Here is a 23,333-nt window from a genome sequence, read left to right as displayed (position 1 = left end):
TTGTTTGTATCAATGTGCAATGGCAAAATACAGAAAGCAATAAAGTCCCCTAAATAAGCCTGTATGGATGAAACCCTGTGCTTAAAGAGCCAATTGCTTTTTGATGAACCTGAGAAAAATGTTGTTTTTTTTTTTTTCCTCTTGCCCAAATACTGTCAAAAAGATATTCATATGTGTATGCTTTCTGGCTGTTTGGTAGGAAGATTGCTACAAGCCTTGCTTATGTGAATATTTGTGATGTACACTTTATGACATCATCTCAAAATGTATTTCGCTGGCAGTAATGGAAGTTTGTAGAAAACAGGGAAGTTTGTATCTATATTTTGTTGCTTTTGCCTTTTATTGTTCTGATGTATGGATTAAACTTGGGGATTTTCTTATGTAGCGTCCTTGGTCCTGTTTTATGTGTATTCTATCGCCAGAGATATAATGATGAACATGTCTAGTGGGCAGACTGAGGGAAGTGCAAGGAATATTTATAATATCTTTACAATATGGCAAAATTTGCAGCTTACCTATTCGCTATTAACCTCTAGAATTAAATCAGAAAAGGTCAGTAAAGGTAAACACCTAGGGAGATGAAACAACATGAAAAATATCATTTCCTAAGAAAAATGGCAGTGAAGAAAAAAAGAATATCCATATACCTGACTTCATCCAATCTAGGAATGTTTACTCTTCCCAAGGCTTGAAATCAAAGTAAGTGCTTAAACCCCACAAATTTTCATCCCGGGAATAAGAAGTGGGTTGTCAGCAAATGGAAGGTGATACCCACACTGAGAGAGAAGTGGGGAGGGAGACAGGTGCAATGAGTATAACAGCTTGTTAATTCAGAGGTGGGCAGAAGTGGTTCTCCTCAAGCTAACAGTGGCAGAGATTAAACCAGGGCAAGGAGATGTACATCTACAGACATCAGTCACCGTATGAGTGCACTTTCCAAATATCTAATACCTTTCAAGGAAATGAATTAACAGTGCTGTGTTTCATGGCATCAGTTTGGTATGACATTATTATCTTGGTTGGGTACTTTCGACCCCTCCTGGTAGAGTGATTTGATTAACTGGTTACACTCAGGTGGGGATGCAGGGAACTGTACCAGCCATACCGTCATGTTCCAGTGCAGTCCAAAGAGACTAAATAAGCATTGTTTCCCTAGGATACATACCCGTATGAGATTAAGTCCTGTGTACTTACAGCACTACAAATATTTCAATAGCAACTGATTCAAATTCTAAAACAGTTGGCGATTTCTTTTAAAAAATTAAATTGCAGTCTAGACAGGAGACTTATTTATTGAGTTACAAGTCATATTCAGTTCTAAAGGTTTTCAAAAGTAAAACAATAATAATGATTATTATTATTAAAATGGCATCGCTGCATCATAAACCCTCATAGATACAGCACTGTTTGATTTATAAAAGCCTACATGTAGTTTCCTATATTCCAGCTAATAAGCATTTGAAACAGAAAGAGGAAGATTTTAATGAGAGCTCTTCTATTATAATCAGAATTCCACTTTTTACCTCTGGAGCATAGAACAAATGCTTTCATTACTGTATTACTTTCAGCAGCCTACTGTTGTTCTGACCTTTGTGCACCTGGGGTTGTCCAGATGTCATCCTTGCTAGGACACAGGAGAGGTTCGTCAATCTGTCAGTAAGGTCTCTGTAAGGACTTTGATTTAAGTAAATGAAGGCTTTATTCAGGTGGTGTCTCATTCACATTGTAACTTCCCTGGTTATATGGCTCCTTAGCTTAATCTCTCATCCTTACCATCAGGAGATCAAGCTTACTCGTGTCTCTTAATTAGCTGACCCAGGCCGGTGTGTTTCACATGTGTCTCTTATCTCTAGGAAGAAACTGAAGGATGAAACCTTCTTTTTCAGCACATCTGCCCTCCCCTGGGTACATCAGTCCCTCTGAAAGGGCAGCAGCAGCTGCTGCAGTGTTGATAGTTATTGCCTGTGTGGATTTGCAGCCTGGTCTGCAAAGATTCGTATTGTCATGCAAGTGTTAGATAGAAAATGGAGCTAAATGTTTAAGGCCAATTTTTGACCACATTTAACCAGTGTTCAGTGTTGGGGAAACAGCAAGATTTAGCCTGCCCCCTACACACTGTCATGGCCATGTGAGGACACCAATACCTCCATATTTTCCCTGAACTGGCTGGGGACAGACTTTTTAGCAGGGCCTGTTGTGATAGGACGAGGGGTAATGGTTTTAAACTAAAAGAGGGGAGATGCAGGTTAGATGTGAGGAAGAAATTTTTTACAATGAGGGTGGTGAGACAGTGGCCCAGGTTGCCCAGAGAGGTGGTAGATGCCCCATCCCTGGAGACATTCCAGGCCAGGCTGGACGGGGCTCTGAGCAACCTGATCTACTTGAAGATGTCCCTGCTCATGGCAGGAGGGGTGGGCTGGATGAGCTTTGAAGGTCCCTTCCAGTCCAAATTGTTCTATGATTCCATGGTAGCTTTGAGCCTCGAGGATCCACTCTAGTAACTGAGTGTTACTAGAAGCATCCTGGTAGTTAGTACTTTTAGGTACCCTAATTGCTTTTAGGAGTTATGCATTGACTCACCTCCTTGTCCTTATGCCTCATTATTAGATCACACATTCCAGCGAGAGGCTACAGTATGGTTCTCTGTGTTAAAAAAAATAGTCCAGTTTAAAGTCTAGAGAACAAACGGTTCACTGTTTTTTTGCTGTCTAAGCAATTATTTACAGTGTATAAGGTGGCAATTATATGCTGCTCCTGAGAATAGTTACCTGTATTCACTTGTCAGTGCTGCAAGGGGCAGTCAGTGATGAATCTGACTATAAAAGACCCATCAAAAACATTTCCATTAACACAAGATTACCCCAGACTTCTGATGGAAGTTTAGCTTTTATTTTCTGGAAAGAATTTCTTCCATATATTGTTAAATTGAATGCTCTTGAGCTTGCATTGTGTGGTACTGAATGTTTAAGCTAAATATCAAGTGCAATGCAAATTTCTTTTGTAAGTTGCAGTTTGCTGTTTGAAGATGAGCCAGTTGTAGCTCATCTGAAAGATGGTTTTATTCTTAAGTGAACTAATGCAGTGCTGTCCCAAAGTACCAAATTAGGAAGCAGGAGAGCATATAGGAGTTTAATTTGTGAGTTTATGAGAGGGTACAAAACCAGCTCATCTGTTAGGAACACATAGATGAAAGACAAAACTGGTGGATCTAATAATCATGTTCAAGAGTAAAATGTTTGGGGACTGTAACAGTTGGAAAACTACAGGAATCTCTCTAGATTTCCATGAAAGTGAAGCTGCTTTGAAGAAGGAAAATATTTTCATTTGTACTGTAGATTCTGCAAAAAGGAGAGGATATTGCAATTATGATTAACAGGTAACCTTTTAGAGGGAACAAGCTAGTATGAGGTTAATTTTCATTTTTCAGAGAGTAATGATTATTTCTAGACTTACTAGCTCAGTAGAAACTAGTTGCAAAAAACACCAAAAAGCCATTCCTATGCCTTATTAAGGCAAATAAAGATAATTTCTATAACTAAGATTAATTTGGCAAAAAGTGCTAACTGTGCTAAATATTCTAAATTTTTATTAGCTTCAGTTACCATGTTACAACTGAAATTCCTTTTTTCTTTAAGTCTTCTATTGCACTCATAGGAGCATGGCCTGTCATGTATGGCATAAGTCTTCTGGTCTGTACTCATCTGCTGCCAAAGCTGCATGATTGGTTGCAAAGCCCATGCTCCCATCTCCCTTCCCTTCCCTTCCCTTCCCTTCCCTTCCCTTCCCTTCCCTTCCCTTCCCTTCCCTTCCCTTCCCTTCCCTTCCCTTCCCTTCCCTTCCCTTCCCTTCCCTTCCCTTCCCTTCCCTTCCCTTCCCTTCCCTTCCCTTCCCTTCCCTTCCCTTCCCTTCCCTTCCCTTCCCTTCCCTTCCCTTCCCTCCTTTTTGGACGCAGACCTCCAGTGCTAGTAAGCACTAGTTTCTATTCCCTTCTGATTTCTACTCAGGTTAGCTGAGACAAGATGTGCTCAGCCCACCACAAAAACATGAACTTTCTTTAAATTCCACTGCCTGTAATGTGCCTTTGAACTTTTTGTTTCCGCTTGTGACAATGATGTGGAATGGTGTTCATGAAATATTTACTACACTTTATCCCTGTGTTATTTTGTGGCTAAATATCACATACTCCTATATTTTCCAGATGAGATGAAGAGTTTGTAAATGCAATGAAAGAGTCAAACATCTCTGAAGTTTGAAAGCATCAACCCCCAACCTCAGACTGGCAGTGTCTTATTTCAATACAAGCTCTCTTCTAAATATAGACATAGCTAATTGCTTCCTGTATCTTCAAAAAACGTTAACATTGGGGAATTCACTGGTGTTGCTTTACAGCTCTGTCCAGCTGGCAGCACCTTCCCTTGAACCTCAACAACAGCAGGTAATTGTAATGGAACAGTCCCTGTCAAAACAAGAAGGATTTACTAAGCCGGAGGATAATGAAATGGAACAACTCATGCAAGCAATAAAGAAAAAGCACAGCTGGAAAGATGGGAAGGCATATTCAGACCTTTAAAGACTATAAAACGAATACAGTAAAAGAGAGAGCTGTTGAGTGTATCACTGCTCAACATCTCAGGACAAAACGAGAGCTGCGTTCACAAGCATCATCTGTAGATGTAGATTGCTTTGAGTCTGGGAAATGTTTGCTGAGCAACAGTGATGATCATTCCCAGCATCATTAGCACCTCCTGTATCAATTCTCATACTGGGAACTCTTCTATTGTAGTATGCTGACAGTTTTTGAGACCAGCCCACACCAAACAATTTAGAAAATGGTATGAGGAATAAGGATGAAACACAGTTTGTCGTCTACCTAAATCCTAACAGTTAAAAGAGAGTTTTTGCTCTTGCATTTAGCAGTAGTGTTTTTTAATGTTTATGTGTGATTTGTCTCTTCTACCCTCTTCTCAGAGTTTAACAAATCTCTGCCTTTTTTTTGAATTCTACTGATTTGTTTGGTGTAGTAATGTTTGCTAGAGAGGAACTCCATCAGCTACTCATGCCTTATGTGCAAAATCTGTCCTATATTTGTTTGTTTTCTATTTTTGCTGAATCTGTCCTGGTGTCATTTTATGTGAGAGAGTAAATAAGGCTCACCTGTCTATCCATGTGTTACACATTAATCATTATTTCTATGTATAATACTTTTATACTTTCGTAATACTGCCTAAACAGTAAACTGAAGTTGGTGCTATTGCAGGCCTACACTGGAAGGATGCTCAAGCCAGGCTTAGATTAACTCTCACAGCTGCAGCTCGGTGGTAACAGCTCTGAGGACAGTTTGGGCTGCCAAGCCCACCCAAGAAGTGATTGGCAGAAAGCCAGATCTGCGCTGCCGCACGCACGGTAGCAACTGCAGTGCTGTCACAGGTGGCACCTTGTTCTGTCCAGTCCTTCCCCCTACAGTGAGTTTGTCACCTAATTCACAGCCCATTTATTAGCGGCTCTCTTACTTTCTGGGAACCTGTTTCCCATATGTTTATGTACGCTTCTTTTTTTTTCTTTTGAGGAACATGCAAAGACTAAGTCATTGTCTGCTCTAGAAATACTGCAAATGAAATACAAGGATATATACACACCGGTAGCAAGGACTGTCCTTTTACTTCATAACTCTCAGTATCATTTCCCTCTGGTGAATCACAGTGTCTTTTCAAACTGTGCTGCTGTGCCAAGGACCTTCCAGTGGCAACAGACACCTCCTGAAAGTAACTGCAGGAGCAGATGACGGCGACATTGCAAGAGGGAAGTGGTGAAGGCAGCCCAGTACCTCACCCTCTGAGCTTTCCTGTCCGTGCTCTTCCTGGAGTTTCTATTTGTATTTTTGCCCGTGAGAAAGAGAAAGAGAACCAAGGATTGTGTCTCTCTTTTTGCAGTTGCACAATAACATTTCCAATAGGATCCTCTTGTGCACTGAATTATTATCTAAGATTTGGTGACAGGGGCATTAAATATTACATTTTTCACTATGTAATGACAGTTATTTTTAATATTAATTGCTTTTTCTACTTCCTAGAATTCTGCTTTTTCTTCTTCCTAGCATTCAGGAATCAGAAAGTACCAGAAGAAGCAAGAAAAACGAGAAAAAACTCCTATTTTTCTGTGGGCAACAAGCTAACTTTTATTTAAAAGTTCATACTATATATATATTCTCATGTGTTTAGCTCAGGCAGCCTACATTTATTACAGAGACAGTGTCACCACTAAAATCTTTACAGCTTCCCCTTTGAGAGAAGATAAGATTACCGTACTGTTCCTTAGGTGTTCTCTTTCCTTAACTGAGGTAGTGCTGTCTGTATATTAGTTACCTGCAAAAGCATTTATATAGATTTTAAATGTTGACAGCTGTAATGTTTATAATGTTTGCATATGATTAATTGCACTTTGACAGTTTGTATATAATGGGATATGAGTTACAGCCAATAATATTCCAGTATTTGAAGCATGTTTAAAATAATAATCGCTTTCTGTATTTGTGTGTTGGTCTAACTAAGAGAATGATCCCAAAGCATAGGGCAAAGTCAAACAGAGCACCTTCAGCTGTGTCTGGATGACACCATTGGATAAAATGATTTTTATTGCTCCACTCTTCTTGGATGAGAGTAGAGGGAGTCTGTCTGTCCTTTATTCTGTTCCTTTTGTAGCCCTGCTACCTTTCTTTGCACTGTCTCTTGTTGCTGCTCCTCTCTCACTGGCATCAGTGTTATGTAGCTCTGTTAGGGGAAGTAAGAAGATACATATATTTATGCAGATATATGTGACTTATAATTTGGACAGAGAGTATTTTACATGCCATGACTTGGAAGTTTTAGTCTGCTCCCTGTAGCTGTTTTCAGATGAGACAAGGATATGGTGTAAAGGCATATTTTTTTCTTTTTCTTTTTTTTTTTTTTTCTGCAACACTTCATATAATTCAATAAAGCTAAGAGTTTGTTTTATTTAGTGTCAAAAAGAGCTGTATTTTGAAATGGATCTAACTTTGACTTTGAGGAGTCTCCAATAGCAACTCCCTGGAGTGGAAGTACATGATGGAGAATGTTTGCAGAACATTTGGCTGGTAGCTATGTGCCCTCGGCACTCACAGATTAAATGCCTACATGGCCTTTTGGTTGCTGCTGCATTATTGATGTGGAATGTGGTGAAAAAACTGCCAGAAACGTGCAGATCAAACGTTGCTAGAAAAACATCGCTTTCTTGTCGTGTGACTTGTATATTTGCTTAAATAAGCTTTTTCAAGTATCTTTTAACAAGAAGAAAATACAACTATTATGTGAACCAGTCATCTGTCAGACTGGCAGTATGGACAGTCAAAAATTAATATAATTTAGACTTGGGGTATAAATGCCTGGCAACAGTGAGTTTAGATTGACAGTGTGCATTAATTTGCCTGCAGTCTTTTCTGCACAAGTTCCTTCTACATCGTATCTGAGATTGACACCATATAACCTTTCTTGTGGTTGCAACAGTCAATATTCTCCTGTTAAGATCAAGAATTCCTAAATAAAGGAGAAAAGGAAGCCTTGGAGTTCACAGGAGCTTCTACATGTCAAAAAGCCTGCCTATAAATCATTTCGTCCCCAGGAAAAGGATTTCACAAACTGGTCCTATCTTCTGTACTTTTAAAAAGCCAGCCGGCTCATCACTGAGCCATGGTGATGCGGAGAAGAAAGAGAACAGCCACCATGAGCAGGCACAGCCCCATGCTGCACAGCTCTCCCACATCGTGCTTTTGTTTTCTTGTCTGCTTCACGCACTCAAGTGAAGAAATAGATTTTAGGCCCTTCCCAGGTCTGCAACCTGATACATTTTTCTTATGAGTGTAAAAGAGCATCAGGCACTGTGGCCAGTCTCTTTTTAAGATGTGAGTGGCAAACCATGAAGTATTTTCCTTATGTTCTACAAAGCATGAGGAACGGACTTTCTGGAAGGGGTCTGCATTCAAGAACACAGTTTTCCAGTTGAACTGCTAAACGAATATGTTCCATCTGATGCACCCTCCAGGTTCACATGCAAAACACAACAGCATGGCTTTACCAAGGGTAAGTCATGCTTGACCAACCTCATAGCCTTTTATGAGAATGTAACAAGGTGGATGGATGATGGCAGAGCGGTGGATGTGGTCTACCTTGACTTCAGTAAAGCCTTTGACACAGTCCCTCACAGCATCCTCACAGCTAAATTGAGGAGGTGTGGTCTCGACAATAGAGTAGTGAGGTGGGTTGCAAACTGGCTTAAAGAGAGAAGCCAGAGAGTGGTGGTCAATGGTGCGGAGTCCAGTTGGAGGCCAGTATCTAGTGGAGTGCCTCAGGGGTCAGTACTGGGGCCAATATTATTCAATATATTCATTAATGATTTAGACGAGGGAATTGAGTGTACTATCAGCAAGTTTGCTGATGACACTAAGCTGGGAGGAGTGGCTGACACGCCAGAAGGCTGTGCCGCCATCCAGCGGGACCTGGACAGGCTGGAGAGTTGGGCGGGGGATAATCTGATGGAATTTAACAAGGGAAAGTGTAGAGTCCTGCATCTGGGCAGGAACAATCCCAAGTTCCAGTATAGGTTGGGGCATGACCTATTAGAGAGCAGTGTAGGGGAAAGGGACCTGGGGGTCCTGGTGGACAACAGGATGACCATGAGCCAGCACTGTTCCCTTGTGGCCAGGAAGGCCAATGGCATCCTCGGGTGTATTACAAGGGGGGTGGTCAGTAGATCGAGAGAGGTCCTCCTTCCCCTCTACTCCGCCCTGGTGAGACCCCATCTGGAATATTGTGTTCAGTTCTGGGCCCCTCAGTTCAAGAAGGACAGGGAACTGCTGGAGAGGGTCCAGCGTAGGGCAACAAAGATGATTAAGGGAGTGGAGCATCTCCCTTATGAAGAAAGGCTGAGGGAGCTGGGGCTCTTTAGTTTGGAGAAGAGGAGACTGAGGGGTGACCTTATTAATGTTTATAAATATATAAAGGGTGAGTGCCATGAGGATGGAGTCAGGCTCTTCTCAGTGGCAAACAATGATAGGACAAGGGGCAATGGGATCAAGCTGGAACACAAGAGGTTCCACTTAAATTTGAGAAAGAACTTCTTCTCAGTGAGGGTAACAGAGCACTGGAACAGGCTACCCAGGGAGGTTGTGGAGTCTCCTTCCCTGGAGACATTCAAAGCCCGCCTGGACACATTCCTGTGCGACCTCACCTAGGCGTTCCTGCTCCAGCAGGGGGATTGGACTAGATGATCTTTTGAGGTCCCTTCCAATCCCAAACATACTGTGATACTGTGATACTGTGATTTCAGATAGGAAAAATTAAAAAAAAAAAAAGAGAGATAAAAACATTAATCTGAAAGTGAAAAAGAAAACAAAGAGATACGTGGGACTAAATGTTGAGCTCTGTTATGGAATCAGTGAAACAGCACAGATCGGTCCCTTTTCTGATAAGAGAATTACTTTTCACTCTCCAGTTTCACCCATGTGATGTAGGAATAGGAATCTCCTCTTTTCAAATTAACTACTGAAGATGGAGAAATTCAGCTGTTTATGTAAATAACTAAAATAATAACACATTTGAGATATGGATTAATATATTGGCCGAGATGAGTGCAAGTCACACTCTTATTGCTCTGCATGTGATAATATTTATATTGTCATCCATTTGCACTTTATTATTTCTGATGCTGGAATAGCCACATGAGTCCTCTGCCATTTATATTGTTCTGTAATTAGATTACTATCTTGCTGTTGTTTATAAAAGCGCCAGTGCCTTCACATGAGCTTGCAAATGTATCGGATGCCTTTATAGGGAAAAAACTTTTTAATGAATATTTACAAGGACTAAAGGCACTGTGAATATCAAAGCAAATTCCTTATTTTCCATTCAGACTTACACTTGGAAGTACACTTTGGCATTGTTCATTTAAGTCAAGCTAATATTTTTGTTAAAATATCTTTACTAGAGATATGAAAAAGATATATTTGTGAATCACTGGATTGCCAGGCAAGATACAAAAGTGACGGAAATAAAGTAGTGTTTGATGGAGGGAAATTAAAAAGCAAACAATGAAAGTGGCCAGGTTGTAGCTTCTACTTGTGTCACAAACAAAGCTGGACTGACATGGTTGGCTGCTATTTTAAAAAAGGCAGAGGGCAAAAATGTTTTCAGTTCCACCAGCAACCCCAATCAGCCTGGGCTTGTCTGTATCAAATCACAAGTGGGAAATGCCATTTTATTTCAAGGGTTTCTCAGGTACTGAGCACCTCTGAGCAGTTAACAGAGACTGTACAGGGGAACTACATGGCAAATGCTATGTACTATTCAGTGCTTTCTAAAATGAAATCTGAAACATTTTTTGCTCCGTGTTGCACTGATACTTTGCAAGTTGTCCCTATTAGTGAAATGATGTCAAAAGAAGTCCACTGCTGACAGCTATTGCCAGGAAGCTGATCACATGGTACGAACAAACAAGAAATTTGGCCTTCTTACAGTTTGAACACAAAGAAGGGAGACCAGGGGGCTGTGTGTTTGGTGAGATGTAAAAACCTGAGTTTGATGAAGCCAGAAGCTATAGCAGAAGTGAGTGTAATTCATTTAATCTCAGGTATTCTATTTTCTCCATTTGCATGCCTGCTGTAACCTATTATTATTCCTCATGAAGTTGCTTGGTTGGGCTGTTGTCTGCTCTGCTGCTGTCACAGGCCAGCATTTCCGGAGGGGAGAGGCATGGGGGTTTCTCCCCAGGCTAATCCAAGGAGGGCATTGGGTTGAACCCAGGTTCCACTGGGCAGCACCAAGCAGATTTCGAGTGCTGAGTGAGACTGCAGTGTCCCAGGAGTGGGGTCTGGGAATCTCTGCTAATACCAGAGAAACTGGATGCTGAGCACACCGGAACCTGATGACAGTTTTGCCCTGTCTATAAGCAGGACATACCTTGAGAACAGGGAAGCTGAAGGACACTCTCACATGCTTATAATGCAAAATTCTGTCTTGATTAGTAATACCAGATGCAAAGTTTACGAAGCTCTTCAGGTATTTACTATATGCTGAAAAGAAGTGGAAATTACAAGGCAAAAGCTAAAATGGTCAAGAGTTAGACACACTCAGATGTAAGAAATGCTTTCCTGAAGAGCACGGCTAAGCAATTAACAACACTCCCACACCCCATTAGAAAATGTGCATGCATTTTGGGATTTGAAGCAGGGCTTATTACAGCAGAAGACATTGAGCTCAGAATTGGCAGTACTAACAATTAGCACCTTAAAGTGCTGTCAGTTCCTCCTGATGGAAAGCAGACCTTGATACTCTATGCTGTGGATGTCAGGACTTTGTTACCTGTAGCTTCATCTGACTTTCTGTAATCTGGGCACTGCTGTTGTTCTGACTCAGATAGGGAAATCACAGCATATACCTTTTTCACATTTAAAGTAGTTTAAATGCTTTTAACTATATTCCAGAAATAATAGTCATTATTACACACCATTTGTGCTGCAATAGCGCACAGAGACATTCGCCCAGACTGTTCATGCTTGGCTTTGTGCAGTACAAGCACATGGTGGCTGATGGCTCCTGCTCGAGAGAGGCTACTGTCCAGGAAGGAGGAAACCTGGAGGCCGATGTCACTGTGTCCTTGTGTCACTGGCTGGTCATCCTGGAGGTTCACACTTAATTGTCTGAGGCTCTGGCTTCACAGGGATTGCTGGTATGTCAGATCACAGGGTTTTTGGTTGCTTGGTGGAGAAATACCCTCCTTTACCTCCTTCTCATGAGGTTCTCTACCCTGTTGGTTTCTTGTATTTCTTGCTACAGAATGGCCATGTTCCCAGGCAATGTTGCAAATCACTTTCACAGCACCTACTTCATGCTGTTTTGTAACCCATCCCCTGATCTCTCTCATGTTCATTCCTTAAGATCAGGAAGGGAAATCCCCTCTTCTGAACTGCAAGACTAGCAGGGACCAGACCACTTGTGATCTCTGAGGGGCAGTGGACATCATTCCAGATCCCTGCTGGGTTTTGATACCTTTCTGTGAAGTCTTATTTCAAACCCTACAGCGACTTTGGAGATGCTTTTAAGGAGCACGATTTATTGAATAATATTTTAAATAAGGAAAAACTGATTATGTTCTATAAATATTAATGTCAGAGTGTAATTGTGCTACTCCTCTATTATGTTACAATAAACCTGCTGGTGCTGCAGCATTTTAAATAAGTGCTAGATGATTTAGTTTGTTCTTATGCTCTTCATAGCAACAATCTTCAGTCTGGAACAAGATTGCAATTTGCTGATTAAAGAAGCATCACCTAATCAAGTGAGACTGAATATTCAGTTGTGTTTGTTGTTTTTTTTTTTTTTTTAAATTATTTTTATTTTTTATTTACTATAACAAAATGTTTCATTTTAGGAACATCTTATGTTTTTTCTACTCTTGCTGTTTAATTGACATTAATAAAATATTCTTAACCGTGCTCACCCAGAAGGTATTGCACACCCAAGAGATATGATAAAGGTTTGGTTTGGAAGTGCTAGCTTTGGGAAACTACCCAGTGGCAGCAGTCCCTCAGGATGTAATCTGTTAATACGAGTTCTGATTTTGTGTTTGATTTGGTGGCTGAGTGCATGACTATTTAGGAGACTTTGGGGAAAAGGGCTGAGAGAAGTGGCTTATATTTAGAGCTAATTCTGCACCAGAGTTATCAGGAACAGCATATTGGAACTTAACTTTGGCAAAGATATCATGGTGTCATTCGATTGACGGGGGTATCTGGCTCTTCTCTCCATTCATGAAGAAGGAGCTATATGTGAGACAAGAAGAGAAGACAAATTCAATAGGATGAATAAGGCCACGGCAGTTTTTGCTGGAGTAAAATAATTAAGTTGAAGCTGATATTTGCTTTCTTCAGTCCAAATGGAGCAGTGGTGGAATCTATGCCAAGAGGTGTGTTTCCCATCACATCTCATTCAGTTTAGCATCTTATTAGTTGCAGTCAAATGTTTTCATAACTCACGCCTGTGCTGTTAATGATCTTTTCTTCACACACAGCTGAAGTGAGAAATGAACCTACATCTACAATGAAAGGGAGTTTATACTTTTAAGTAGGTGCTCTTATAAGCATTTGTGCACCATTCTTTGCCCTGTGGCCCATGCTGTTTTTCACTCCTCACAGCTGAGCCATTCTTGAGAGCTGAAGACATATTATTTGGAAAACATAAGTGAAACTGGCCCTGTGGAAGTGACTCACAATGAGTTGGCTTTTTGGCATGGTGGAGTACCTGAGGCTTTTAATCTGTCTTTTCGCTGGGGCTTCTTATTATTTTTCCCATTTCTCTCCATGTTCACCATCCTATATATGCCTTCTTTGATCGTCAAATTAAAATTGCTCTATGTACTGCAGAACACTTCCATCATAAGCCATCATGTAGCTTTTACATATCTTTAGCAAATGATGACTACATGTCCACATGCACATGGACAACCTCACTGGGGGACTGTACCTTCAAGGTGAAGTTTGACCCAGGTGTGAGGGCAAATGCAGTCTAAATGAATGGCAGGTAAATGCCATAAATTCGTGTGTGTAAGACTTAAAGTTGTTATCACTGTGGTTGCTTGTAAAATTCCTTAGTTTCCAATTTCTTGGGATAAAATGTCTTTATAGGTCTTTGCCAAACACCTGGCCTGAGGGAGCCTTGTTTATGATAGCAGCTTAGTGTGTCACACATACCAATGAAGAGGGATCAGCACAAACATTTGTACAAGCAAAAGGAGAATTGGAAAAATACTCATCTGATGTGAAAATGCTGTGGATGGGCTTAGGATGTGCAACAAAGATCACAGACAATATCTTTTCTTTCCTTCTTTAAGGGCTTGCTAATATCTGTGTACCAAAATCTATTTCTTTCTTATAGAATAGTTTGAATATCCCTTTATTAATAATGAAACCACTAGATTCTTATTTGAGAGACAGTCTGCACTGAAAACATGAATAAAGCAGAACAGCAATACATAGTCTAACTGTAAATTAACAAGATGAAGGTCTGGCTGTAGCAGCGCCAAACCCAGCCCAGTGTATTTGTCTCTGGTGATACACATCTTTTAATTTTAATAGACAGTGTTTAACCAGCCAAATTATTTTAACTGTGGAAACTTTAAAATAAGAGAAATAGAAGTATCTTAACTATTGCTTACCACTGGCTTTCCAGCACATTGCTGTTAAAGTGATGTGAGCTCTATGATGGCAAGCTGGTGGTGACATGGGAAAACAGATTGCTTTCTTAGGGTCAATTATGCCTTGAAAAATCTTTATAATCAATGTAACAAGTAGGTGCAACTGTGCTATCACACATATACATGTATTACAAAACACTTAGTAAATTAATACATTTGAAAGTAGTTGTTTTGATCTTTTGCTCAGGGAGATCTAAAGTGTTAACTAGTGGAGAAATACCATTTTGTTTTAAGAGAAGTTTGTTGTTTTCTCTTTAAATGAAAGATTTTCCCAAATTCAAGCACATTTCCATGCTACAGTTAAAAGCCGAGTGAACAAAATTGTATTTTTCAACTAATAAATGCTCTAAAAAGGAAATCTCATTAGTGTAATGAATGCATCAAATGGTTGTTTGTTATACACAATTAACCTCCATTAACTGGAGTTGTGTGCTCACAGAAGAGGAATTGTTTATTTGACAGAATGATTTTTTTGTGGGGAGAAGAAGACATTTCAGATAACTTGTCAAAATAACTTCATCTCTGGCTGATGGCACTAAGTTACCATGAGCAGTGCAAATGAAAGCTGCCTGGAGAGTTGCAGCAGGATTTCATGATACTGAATGACTATGTAGTAAAATGGCAGGTGAAATTCAGTCCTGATGGGTAGAAAGCAGTGTAAACCAAGATTTTCTCTCAGTTTTACAGGCACAATAACAGGGTCAGGCCTGACTGTTACTGCTTGGGAAAGAGCTTGGGCTGTAACAGGCAGTTTTGTGAAAACAGCAATGTTCAGCATCAGGCAAGAGGTAAAATGAAAAGAGTCTGTGTGGAATTGATGACAAAAGTGCAAAGAGCAAACCAGAATTCACTGTTGTGCTGTGGGTGTAAATCCTCAGCTCGGATCTCTGTTGAATGCTGTGCTCTCCCTGGCTCAGAAGGTGCCTCCACTCCCCAGCTGCTGGTGGGATTTGGAGGTCCCAGCCTCTGGGCTGCTGTGGGACACAGGCCAGTGGCCAGGACCAATGCCTGATGGCCACAACTGATGTTGGTTCTGTGTGTGGGCTCTGCTTGGCTGACAGGATTGTGCACAGGTCCAGGTACAGGCGGACCTGCAGGCAGTGGTTTCACTCACCGATACCACGTGTACTTGGTGTGCTCACAGTCCCAATTACTTGCATTTGGACAGGTGCGCCCGTGAAACGCAAATCAGGCACAAACCAGCATCAGTGTTCCTGTGCGAAACAGAGGATCATGCAGTGCCGTAATTCCCAGAGCCAGGGACTGACCGCTGCTCCCTGCCACGAAAAGCACCGACCTGGAAGGGGCTGAGGAGGTTGAAGCCCCGCTCCTTCCCACCCCTGCCCACTCCTGCCAGTGTGTGGGGTCACCTCTAGGTCTGGTTCACCCATAAGGGAGGTATTTTGCAGAATTTGGGATGTTAATAAGCAGAGATAAGGGAGAAGTAGGGTGTTACAGTTCCATCGAGAGCAGTGCCAGGGAGATATGTAATCTTACAATCCACTTATGTCCTTGAGAAAAAAATGTTATAATCTCCATCTCTCTCTATTTAATTTAGTGGCCTTTGGGAACAATGCTCAGTCATAGAAAGATGAGTTTCAGACACTGGAGCCCTGATACCACAAGCTTTCCTGCTTTTGTGAGCACTGGAGTCTGACATATATGCAGCGGAATGTAGAAGGTACTAATTAATATGTTTTTGCCATTGATTTTGCTTTTTCCTCTCCTTCTGGATCATTTTACTACCAGTTTTCTGATTTTATTGGTAGATCTGCATAATTTCTTTCTCCCATGTTAATTTTTCCTTGTTTGTGAGATGGAATTGATGCTGCTATTAGGGATCTCTGCTGTTTGTTGTCATCACAAGCATAAGGATGGCATTAGTATCTTTTTAAAACTTACATTATCATTTACTGTTGCAGTTAATTCTTAGGCATTCTGTGTCAGTGTTGCTGCCCATTGTGAAGCTGATAAAATGCTAACAAAAAGTGGGCCAATTCTAAAGTGCTGAGATCAATATGCAATACTTCTTACATGTTAACCTTTAGTATATGGATTTAATATCACATCTGATTTACACCTAGTAAAACAAGAGTCTGCCTCTTGAGTCATTCTCTCTCTCTCTTTTTTTTTTTTTTTAGGATTGAGCATTTTCTGCTTCAGTTGTTACCGTCCATCAGACTTTGCTCAAGGAGCAATCCTATCGCCTCACCCAGCTCCCCTTACCCATGTAATCTGCCTTCAACAAAAATCTTCGTAACTTCAGTTATCTGCCAGCCACGGGCAAAACTGGATCCCTTGTTCCAAACTCTGTTTGCAGTCTCAGTGATTTAAACCTGGGGAAAAATGACCTACCTAAACAGAAGTGCTCTATGCTTACTGGAGTAACCGGTGTGAACATTTGTCACACCACCGCTAGACTTCTCTGTAACATTTTAACCAAGCTCTTCTAGATTTCCGCTGTACTTTGCGACTTCCATGGCTAGATGAGGGCATTCTGCTCTCCGGATTTGTAAGCCCATTTGACTCTACTAATTCCAGTGGGATCACACAAGAGGTGATTCCATGGCAGGTCTGGCCAGCTGGCCTTACTGCTGGCGTGTATGCTGAGATACTGCAGAAATGTTTTTCTGGAGGTTACTATGTAAGGAGCATATCCCATGGCTGCTTCCTTGGAGACAGTGGTGCAGCTAAATGATGGAATATGTTTACAACCGGTCCATCCTGTTTCAGACCCTGGGTGTTTTTTAACATATATTCTATGCTTTTCCTCTTTCACATTTTGGTTTGTCTGTTTAGGTTATAATACTTAAATTACTGACTGCATTAAAAAGATATGTATTGATTTTCTTCTATTTGAGTAATAAACACTTAACCCCAAGCTACTCTGGTAGCAGTGGCAGGGTACTTCAAACTGGTAACAACAGGTGCATCACAAGATATATTCCTCCCTGATATTTCAGAGCCCTGTCACCCATGTGGAGGATACTTTTGGGCCCTAGCAAAGCACATATCACAAGTTCAGGATACCTATATTTTTTCAGAACAGTTTTTCCCACCTACAAATCTCTGTTCATAAATGTGGTACCCACGAAGAAGCAGGTCCCTGTCTTCTCCAGATATTGATCTCAAACAATGTGCATGTGCCATATGTAGGCAGAAAATTTAGAAGCCTTCTGTTACCACATTTTTGTGTCAAACCACACCCAGGATGGTTGTAGGATGCTGTGGCAGGATGAAGGCCTTGCTGGGGTACTCTGCAGAAATGGAACAGGCCAAAGGAATCATGTTTGACATGCATGTACTCTCATCTATACTCAAATTTCCCTGTCTGGAGAACTAATTTGTTCCATGGCAAAGACTAGATGCAAAATATAACACATATGCACTGTGGCAACTGAGATTTCAGGACCATGGTTGAAAAAGGGGAGTGCTTCATCTGGCAGCATAGATATCTCAGTGACTCATGTCTGAGCACCTCATGTATCCTTCCAGGATGGTCCTGCCCGAGATGAGGCGGCACTCAGCAAAGCAACTGGAGCAAGATCTGTCTTACACACACCACAGTTGTGGACTTCCCTGCTGGTCTGCTTGAGATGGAAATTTCCAGGGATTTTAGTTAGTGTTTTGAGGGGAATAAAATGCTGCTTCAGGAGTTCTACACTTTTTGTGGTCTTTGACTTACATTTTTTCCATTCATAGAATCATAGAATGGTTTGGGTTGGAATGGACCTTCAAATCTGACCTAGTCCAACCCCACTGCCATGAGCAGGGACATCTTCAACTAGATCAGGTTGCTCAGAGCCCCGTCCAGCCTGGCCTTGGATGAGGCATCTACCACCTCTCTGGGCAACCTGGGCCAGTGTTTCACCACCCTCATTGTAAAAAAAATCATCCTTATATTTAGCCTGAATCTCCCGTCTTTTAGTTTAAAACCATTACCCCTTGTCCTAGCATAACATTATCATTCACTCACCTTCTTAGCTTTTTTTCAGAAAGGTACTACCTGTGATTTTCTCCCATGTAGGCTGTATACCTCTCTACAGAGGCAAACAACAAGAACAAGCTTAATTCCTAGCATACTCATCTATTCTTTTTTCTTCCAGCTTCCTCTGATCTCTGGATCACACTTGACCACTCGCCCTGTTAGGACTCAAAAAAATTGTGAAGACTTACACACTGTGAAGGTCCAATTATTTTAGTTGTGCTACTGAATAATGCACTGAAAAGCAAGATGCCTGGAGTGCATCAAAGGCCTAGTGAAGGTCTATAGGGACACCTGTGTTATTTTAGGAAGAAATATGTGTACCTCCATGAGCTATGCAAGAACCTGTACCCCATGCTGCACTTGGGTCTGTCCTCAGCAGGGAAACCTGGGGAATGGTCTTGCATTGAGCTGGGCAGCTGGATGAGGTGAAATGTGCGTTGTCCCTGCAAGAGAGGGGTTAGAAACAGTTTTGGAGCCACCCACCATGGTGACCATCTGCCCTGGGGATGCCAGCAATCTCAGTGGTGCCCTAGGTAGTCTGAGACAGAGAGGGGCATGGAGAAGCAGCTTTGGGAAGGTGGCCACCTCTTCAGATGCAGCTCTGTTAGGCATCTGCAAGTCATGGTAGTAGCTCTTCAGCAGATGTGGTACCAGCACCTGCTGAGCCTGCACAGCATGCAGCTGGATGCTGCAGTGTTCAAGGAGTTTTAAATTCCTCCGTGAAAACGCAGTGTGTGGAACAGCTTCTGCAGGTTTGAATTGGTCCTTGTTGGACAGCCAGGAGTGGCTCATGGTATTCTCTGAGAATGATAAAACCTTTCACAGACCTGCCTTGAGCATGTGGGATATTGCTGTGACCTTGAGGTCTCTGATGTCAAATATGGGTTCACAGTGTGAGGAAAGAAGTAGGTTTGAGGCAGACCTTTGTGCCTCTTGTTCCCCCAAAGCTTCTCAGAAAGGCAGTGAGGACCAAGCTGCACTTTGGGACCACAGAGATTGATGTTACATGAGGCAGAGTCATCTTATTTAAGTGGGAGTTAGTGGAGCCCAAGATCCTGATTGTACCATCTCAGTGATGAATTAATTCTTCATGACCACAGGTGAACACGGGAAAAGCACGCAGGGGGCCATGTAAGCCCCGCACAGCCTTTGTGGCGAGAGGCAGGAGCCATTTCAAAGTGATAAACAGCTGAACATTGTGCTGGCGTTAATGCAGCCGCTGAGAGAATTTCTCTTATGTTAATCTATGAATTTCATAGCCCAACACTCCATTACTTATTTATAGATTTATAGCTCTTCCCCCTTCCTCCCCCTCCAAGCATCTGGCTGCTGTGTATGAAACACACAGTTGCAATTACAAAATGTCTTCTGAAAAACTATCACCACCCCTGTTGCCTGCTGCTGCAAGTCGGGGTAGTAGGCAATTACAGACTTTGCACACTGCTTGTTGGCTTGGCACCCGCAGGCTCAGGAGCACCCGCTAAGCACCCAGGGCCGGACTGGTGCCACCCAGGGCCCACCCCACACTCTGGCTCAGCTTATGTCAGAGCTGGGACCAGTTGCTGTGCCAGGGCACAGGGTAGGACCCGTGGGCAGGGACTCTTTCCTCCAGCAGCAGTGACAGCAGTCTCTGTTGTACCTCAGAGGGATGTAGGTGGCTTTAGTCCTCCCTAGTGTTTATCTCAGTAATAGATCAGTTAATATATTTTGTATATCTGCTGCATCATTTTCTCCTGTTTGCAGTATTTTTTGTTGTGTATTGGAGCAACAATCCTACACGTGGAAAACTGTTCTCCTCAGGAACAGTGTTTTGGGCTGTCTCTGGGCTGGGGAAGTATTGCTGTGTGTATTGTGTAGGGGTGTCTTTTAAATGATTTTGTGCATATATTTTTATAGTTTTTAATTTTTGCTGCAATTTACATCCAAGCTGTATATTTCACTGACTGCAGGAGTTGGGTTCCTCTTTGGAACCATGTGAGAGGAAAGGCAGTCCTGGGAGTGTGGTCCTTATGTGGAGGCTACCTGGCTGCTGGCATCTCCAGATGCAGTCCTAGGACTTCACAGAAACGGGAAAAAAAAACATTGCTACTGCTGTGAGAGATTCAATGAGAAAAGCAACATTTTGAAGATAAATATGTTACATATACAGTATGAGTTTGGGAGGGTAACTGATACCTCTAACAACAGCCAGGAGCAAACAGATAGCTGTGAGAGAATACAGCGCATGCTTGTGTGTACCACAGTAGGTCACGCACATTATGTTTTCTACCAGACAAGATTTCTCTATGTGTTTCAGAGATAGCCCCAAGAAAATAGTTTCTCAGCAGTGAAGATGCAAAGCTTAAAATGCAAAGAATAAAAAGTGCAAAGTCACTGGCAGAAGTCAACATTTGCTACCTGTTATCACATCGTGCTTTCTAATGTGTCTCTATTATTTCCACACCATGTGCTGTGCTGAACGCTGAGATCTTGGTTATAGCAGTTACCTTCATCACACTGTTGATGGAGGGTTCAAGGGCCTCAAGTGACATTCAGCTGATACCTGATTCCTCAATACCAACGCAGAGGCTTTAGGAGCAGCTGCCTTGTATTATTACATTTTACCTTGCAAGTGCTTCAGCTGGGATGTATTATCCTGCAAAGCTCTTAGTCATTTTAGCACTTCTGCCTCATATGCTTTTGTATTGTCATTGAAGATATTTGTGGTGTCTAGGTGTTACTGCTGGTATCTTTGTATTTTCCTGAAGCTGAAGGACGACATCACTTAGCTTTGTAGATACATACTTTTTTTCTCCCATATGTTTCTAATAATTAGTTTTAAAAGATACTTATCTGAAAGATTATAACAGAACTGTTCTGCTGCTATTGACAAAATTGATAAATAGTATTCTTCTATGGCTGTGTCAGTAGTTCCTAATATTTTACAAAGATTCTGTTTTATTTAAATGAACTTGGTTTTCTGTTGCCCATTAACTTCCCAAGTATTTTTATACAGTTGTTTTACTTACAGAATAATTAAAAGATTGTTTTTTTAAAAATGCTGTTTCTAATCCAGGCAGGTTTGCAAGTGTTAGTAGGAAGTTCAACAGCAAGAGCTGAGTCAAATCTGAAATTCTTGATTAGCAGCTTTAATCCTACTCTAAAAAGGAACTACACAGATAGCTCTCTGCATCTATCAAAACCACTATCATAGAAATAATTTGTTTGACCACATTATTCAAGTCCTTTAAATTCAAGTCTTCTGCACAGGAGAGCTGTGTCTCATGCCATGGGCTGAGTAGGTGACATAAGCCCATTTTCCTCTAAGGAGGTGTTCCAGTAGGAAAAACCATTTATGGAGGAAGACAATAATTTCCGAAGTTTCGATGCTTTTGTTACATGACTGTAATCTTTCAAATTCAAGAGTTCCATCTGGAGGAATCCTGTTTCATGAGCCTGCTTTTGCTGGCCTTCTGATGTGTGTCACATTAGCTGGCTGAAAATAGATGAATTAATTCTTTTTTTTTTCTCAGTTTTCTTTGTTGAATACCTATGAATTTTGTTGCTTCTTCCTGACAGTTTTTGAAACAACATTTTAACATCAGTATTCCCTGCTTGTGCTTAAGATATCTCCATGTTTCTGTTTACTGGGTGTGCTGAAGAGAGAGAAATTCAGTTCGTGTCTGACTGTCACTTATGAATTTGTAGCCCAGAAAGTTACAAGGCTCAGATTTTCCCATCAACAGAAATAAAATATATCCTTAAGCAAAAAAATATTTAGTGTAGCTGAACAGACTCTGGGAATAGTGAAACTGAGTAATAATACAAAAAATATTGAATGCAGACATACCCACTAAGAACTAATATTTCTGGAAATAGAAGTAAATCTTTGTTCAGTTTGTTTTAGGAGCCACTGTTTCCAAGTGTGGTTTTCTTACCCCATAGAGAAATCTGGAAAGAAAAGCAAGAAAAATCAAGCTGAAATGCAAACACAAACAATTTGCTATTGTTTTTTGGGGTTAGGAATTAATTAATTATTATTATTATAACATCTTTTATCTAATAAACCTTTTAGGCCCTTCTGCAACTCAGATACTCCAGTTTCTCTTTTCTAATATTTGTCAGACAGAGATGAAACACCTTGGTAATATTTGATAATGAAGTCTCATATCTAAAACTATACTAGGATGGTCATAGAATCATAGAATGGTTTGTTTTGGAAAGGGACCTTAAACATCATCTAGTTCCAGTTCCCCTACGACAGACAGGGACACCTTCTACCAGATCAGGTTGCTCAAAGCACCATTCAACCTGGGCTTCGACTCTTCCAGGGATGGGACAACCACAACATCTCTGGGCAACCTGTTCCAGTGCATCATCACCCTCATGGTGGGTATTACTGTCTCTCACAGTATCCTCCTGGACAAGCACACAGCACACAGCTGGATAAACACACAATGCCGTGGGTGAGCAATTGGCTGACGGGTCAGGCTCAAAGGGTTCTAGTAAATGGGGTAATGTCGGGCTGGCGACCAGCCACCAGTGGGTTCCGCAGGTATCCATCTTAGGGCCAATGCTCTTCAATGTCTTTGTAAATGACTTAGACTCAGGACTTGAGGGATTGCTTAGTAAGTTTGCTGATGACACAAAATTGGGAGGATCTGTCGACACTCTCAAGGGCAGAGAGGCCCTGCAGAGGGACCTGGACAAATTGAAGAACTGGGCAATCACCAACTGCGTGAAGTTCAGCAAGGGCAAGTGCCAGATTTTGCACCTGGGACATGGCAACCCTGGCTGTACATACAGACTGGGGGACAAGGTGCTGGAAAGCAGCTCTGCAAAGAGGGACCTGGGGGTTCTGGTAGATGGCAAGTTGAACATGAGCCAGCAGTGTTCCCTGGCAGCCAAGAGGGTCACCCGTGTCCTGGGTGCATCAAGCACAGCATTGCCAGCCGAGCAAGGAAGGTGATTGTCCCGCTCTGCTCTGCACTGGTGCGGCCTCACCTGGAGCACTGTGTGCAGTTCTGGGCAACACAGGATAAAAAGGACATAAAGCTACTGGAGAGTGTCCAGAGGAGGGACATGAATTTGGTGAATGATTTAGAGG

At 41.6% G+C, this 23,333-nt stretch overlaps 1 long non-coding RNA gene across 4 annotated transcripts in view; it reads left to right on the top strand.

Moving 5' to 3' along the window:
- The window catches only part of LOC136114772 (uncharacterized), a 39,681-nt gene extending 21,759 nt beyond the window's left edge, over window positions 1–17,922 (top strand). For all 4 annotated transcript variants that reach the window (XR_010653150.2, XR_011740289.1, XR_010653148.2 and 1 more), the window contains exons 2-3: window positions 15,818–15,940; window positions 16,401–17,922. This is a non-coding gene — a long non-coding RNA (uncharacterized lncRNA). The remainder of the gene's footprint in view (window positions 1–15,817; window positions 15,941–16,400) is intronic.
- Window positions 17,923–23,333: the final 5,411 nt, after the last annotated feature.

This window comes from Patagioenas fasciata, chromosome 1, assembly GCF_037038585.1.
Source record: "Patagioenas fasciata isolate bPatFas1 chromosome 1, bPatFas1.hap1, whole genome shotgun sequence".
NCBI lineage: Eukaryota > Metazoa > Chordata > Aves > Columbiformes > Columbidae > Patagioenas > Patagioenas fasciata.
This window is presented reverse-complemented; position numbering and strand designations above follow the sequence as displayed.